The sequence below is a fragment of the Cryptomeria japonica genome, chromosome 11, assembly GCF_030272615.1.
Source record: "Cryptomeria japonica chromosome 11, Sugi_1.0, whole genome shotgun sequence".
Taxonomy (NCBI): Eukaryota; Viridiplantae; Streptophyta; class Pinopsida; order Cupressales; family Cupressaceae; genus Cryptomeria; species Cryptomeria japonica.
Window position 1 is genome coordinate 510,486,979 of NC_081415.1, and position 4,619 is coordinate 510,491,597.

The following is a 4,619-nucleotide window of genomic DNA, read 5'->3' on the forward strand; positions in this document are numbered from 1 at the left end:
GTAAAATTATATATACAAATTTTATTACTCTACACACATACCTTTCAAAACATACCATGTTCCTCAATTTTTATAAATATGTTTCCCAAATTTAAATCAAATACTTTTTGCATCCTCATTACAATGCTATGCTGCGATTCTATTTTATGCACATCTCATTCTCCATTGCAACTATGCTATTATTATGGTCCCATGATTACTATTTAACATTAAACAAGATCATCCATAAGAGAGTTTAGAGTACCATTAAGAAAATTATACAAATTCAGCTTGAAGTTAAAAGAACAATTAGAAAGGATTTCAATATGGCACCGAGACATGCATACAAGGTAACGACTTAGTAGTAATATTTCATGTTGGAGCATTGTAAGAGATAATTTAGTGGTACTCTATTATGATTAAACATTTCAAGGTGGGAGAGAACAAAAACAATGTGGTACTCTATTATGATACTATATTAAAAGAAACAAATGAGGTCAAGGGTCTAAATGGTAAAAACATCTCTTGACTAATGTTCTAGAGATCTTTAATTGATCACTTCATATAATTTCTAACATCTAAAAAACTAAAAAAAATCAGTAATTAAAAATAAATGATCACTTTTATTTAGAATACAATAAACTACATCTTCACATCTAAAAACCCTAAATATTAAATTTTATAAAAGAATAAAAGTTACACAACTCCAACAATACAATGTATAGAGAGGTTTCCCTATAATCATAAACTTAGTCACGAATACTTCCAAATTTTAAATAACTTGCAAGTTACTTCCAAATGAATGGATAGAGGGCAAGCACACAATGATAAATATCTATGCATGTATATTACCGTTTCAATGAGTATTTTCGAAACTATCCGTTTCTGTATGAATCACAACGGTTAATTTTAAAAAGCAAACCAAAAAAAGCATAGTCGTTACCCCGCTCCTAACCCAACGGCACTCGAATTATAGTTTAAATTTGAATTCTCCTTCCCATATTCTCATCTTTTTGTGTTGTAAATGTAGTTTTTTTTCTCTATCTGTGCTCTGTTTTTTTGGGGCATGGCCATGCCTCCTGTGTCTATGTTTGTTCTGTTCATCATGTTTTTCTTTTGAGTTTTTGTTTGCATTATTATGTGTTCTGTTTTTTTCTTTTAATATGTGTTCGGTGAGGATAGAGATCGATGTTCGCGAGGAACTGCATATGCGGGAATTTCAAGCATTGATGAGACTCCTCTTACAACATTCAAAGCCCTGGTATGTGTTCAATTTCAGTTTTAATTGTTTTGAAACGCTTGTTTGGAGGATTGATTTGGAACATGTAGGAAAAGATTGCTTTTATTTTCTAGTGGATTCCATGCCCTGTTCCAAAGCTTTTTAAATGATGAATTTGGATTTACAGTTGGCTTGCAAAATACTTTTGGTTTTTTCAACACTGTCATTCATTCTGTGCATGTCCAACAATGATTGCATTTCATAAGATCAAATGCTTGCTTCTATTTTCTAATGGTTTTCCATACCGTGTTTCAAAACTTGTTAATTTCCATAAAGTGGAGGTTATTGGAAAACACTGATGAATTTGGATTTACAGTTCCATTTTAATCCGCTCCACATAGATGTGATGATGTTTTATTAGGATTCATCTCCACTTTTTTCATGAGAAATAGTTTTAGAAGAATTCATCTAACCTATTTCTCCTGAGTGTGATTAACTCTTCAGCCTTCACATAAATGTATTGAATAGATTGAGCCCAAATTTTCTCTAGGGATTTAAAATAATAAATCTATGTTCAAAACCTTTATAATGGTGTGGGTAGCATGGAGTTGTGGGCTTGTGTCTTTTTTGTTGGAAGAGTAGATTTAGCATGATTAGCAGAGTGCAGACAAATATGTCTGAAGCTTAATATCACGTTGTTGCTGAGTTTATCATGAATATCATGTTAGCAGAATAGTCTCCAGTGGAAATACTGATGAATTTCAAAGAACGTCTTAGGGATAGTACTGATGAATTTCAAACAGAGCCTTAGGGATAGCAATGGCATTCTGCATGACTGGCAAATTCCGAACTTCCTTGTAATTGGAATGGCATAATATGTGATTCTTGTCTATCAGAGGCATTGATTTGAGTTGCAAGGGACTCGCATAATTCTTGTCTCCTGTAATCTGCCAACTTCCAAATCTTACAAATATAGAGGACATTTCCAGGATGGCTGTCTAACTGTAAAAAATTGGTCAAGTTGGACTTGAGCTTCAATGGATTTTTGGGATCACTGCCTGAAGCTATTTCAGATTTTCGCAGTTTAACCCATTTGGATATTTCAACAAATGGAATTTCACGATTCATTCCAGAGAGTGTGATTCCTAAGCTTCAGTACCTCAATGTCTCAGATTGCCAGTTTAGTGAGTCCAATTCCATCATTTCTTGCTAATCTTTCAAATGGGTATTTTATGTCCACATGCACATAGCATCTACAGTTTATTTTCCGCTCCAAAAAGCATTTTGATCTATTCCACATTAGGTGCATTAGGATTGAGCAAATTGTAGAGGTGCCTAGTCATGATAGCATTAGGATTGAGCAATTTGAACAAATGGAATTTCACGATTCATTCCAGAGAGTGTGATTCCTAAGCTTCAGTACCTCAATGTCTCAGATTGCCAGTTTAGTGGGTCCAATTCCATCGTTTCTTGCTAATCTTTCAAATGGGTATTCTATGTCCACATGCACATAGCATCTAAAGTTTGTTTTCCGCTCCACAAAACATTTTGATCTGCTCCACATTAGCTACATTAGGATTGAGCAAATTGTAGCTCTAAAAATTAGAGGATGGGTGGCAAAAATTGGATACTTTAATTTGTTGCTAATGCCAGACTTTTTGTAAATGTTTCAGGGACTCTGGCTCAGCATTGTGTGTGGCATTTTTGTACAATCAAATTTACTATTCCTAGTGACTTTTTGTACAAACTAGGAACAAGAGGTATGGTAAATCATTCCAATGAGTCTACCCATTCCAGCAATTATTGATTTATATGAGAATAGAAGACCTAAGTTGTGTTCATTATTTTTTTTCATCAATGTTGGCGCATGAGATTGGGATGGTACTATTTGAATGTAAATTATGTAGCAGAATGAATATCAATGGCACATAACAGCCTGTATATAAGTTGCATTTATATAAGATCAATTTCACTTTTCTTTTGATTTAACCATTTTGATCTGCTGCATATTAGGTGCATTAATAGGTATTTTATGTCCAAGTGCACATAGCATTTAGACCAACAGATGCTAAATCTACCATCTCCCTCCTTACAGTTTGTTTATTTGCCCATGAAAACGAATGTCCTCATCTCGACCTGATCTTCCAACACAAAAAAGAGGAACCTGAGGAGGAAAGGTATCTTGCTGGTACACCTTCAGGTAAGTTTTTTCCTGCTGATTTAAAAATAATTTTTTAAATGCAAACTTGTCGTTTGACTGCTTCAGTTTCCAATAGTTTTGTGATAAAAATTCTGTGGCAATAACTTTTGAACTCCAAATCCTTGTGGTAACATCATTGTATGAACTTGAAAGGCTAACATGTTTTGTATATTGTTGATGTATTCTTTGTGGTGCTGGGCTGTGCCTATATATATGTTGTGTGTATTGTTAGCTTATCTATGTATGTGGTGCTCATTTATGTTTCTCTATTTTGTTTGTCATAGATTAACCTTGTCACAGTAGAACTGTCTTAAGCTTGCTTTTTTGGTGAACGTTCATATGCAAACTTTTGTAGTTCCAATCAACTACCCTGTAATGTACATTTCTGCATTTTTAGCTACATACTAGTTGTATTTTATATTTGCAGGAAAACAAATGTATAGGAGATATATGTAAGGAGTCAACCAGAAAAATATGGAAGGAGCTTTTTCATAGTGGTGAAGTCATTTGAATTTTTTTGTTTTTTTTAATTTGAATAAATTGTAGTAGTCAGATTGATTTTTAAATGTGTAAATATGTTAAATATATTTTTAATTTATATATATATATATGTGTGTGTATAGGGAAGGAGCTGAATGCCCATGGTCTGTTAATGTCTTTTATAATGAGTGTCGTGATTTTATATTGTTTAACATTTAATGTCTTATTAGAATCACAATACAATTAACATTCTGATATGAACAAGTGATTTTATATTGTTTAACATTTAATGTCTTATTAGAATCACACTATAATTAACATTCTGATATGAACAAGTGATTTTATATTGTTTAACATTTTATGTCTTATTAGAATCACAATATAATTAACATTCTGATATGAACAATGATATATAATATTAAAAAATCACAAGACAATGAAGTTAATTCTTGATATTAAGAAAAATCTTGAACTAATAAGTCATGATGAATATATTAATTTTTATTATTTTCCTAGCTACATTGAACTACACTTCTAATTTTAATTTTATCACTTATAAATTAATATGACACACTCATCTATGTGAAGTGAATGTTTGGATATTGTTATGATTTATGTGTGTCAATTATGTGGTTGTTGTGGTTCACGTGTATAGTTCAACCAACTTTACATTAAGCTTGTATAAACTTTGGCATCTACTTTCTACGCACTTATTATTTTAAAGGTTATCATTTACTTAGT

The 4,619-nt window shown here is 32.1% G+C and overlaps 1 long non-coding RNA gene across 2 annotated transcripts; it reads left to right on the forward strand.

The window, feature by feature from the left end:
• Positions 1–981: 981 nt before the first annotated feature.
• Positions 982–4,197, forward strand: LOC131038153 (uncharacterized). Of its 2 annotated transcripts, XR_009104369.2 has the most exons (5): positions 982–1,240; positions 2,872–2,958; positions 3,294–3,398; positions 3,826–3,895; positions 4,022–4,197. It is a non-coding gene; the product is annotated as an uncharacterized LOC131038153 (long non-coding RNA). The 2 variants fall into 2 exon arrangements; XR_009104363.2 differs by lacking the exon at positions 4,022–4,197 and having other exon boundaries at positions 983–1,240; positions 3,826–4,011.
• Positions 4,198–4,619: the final 422 nt, after the last annotated feature.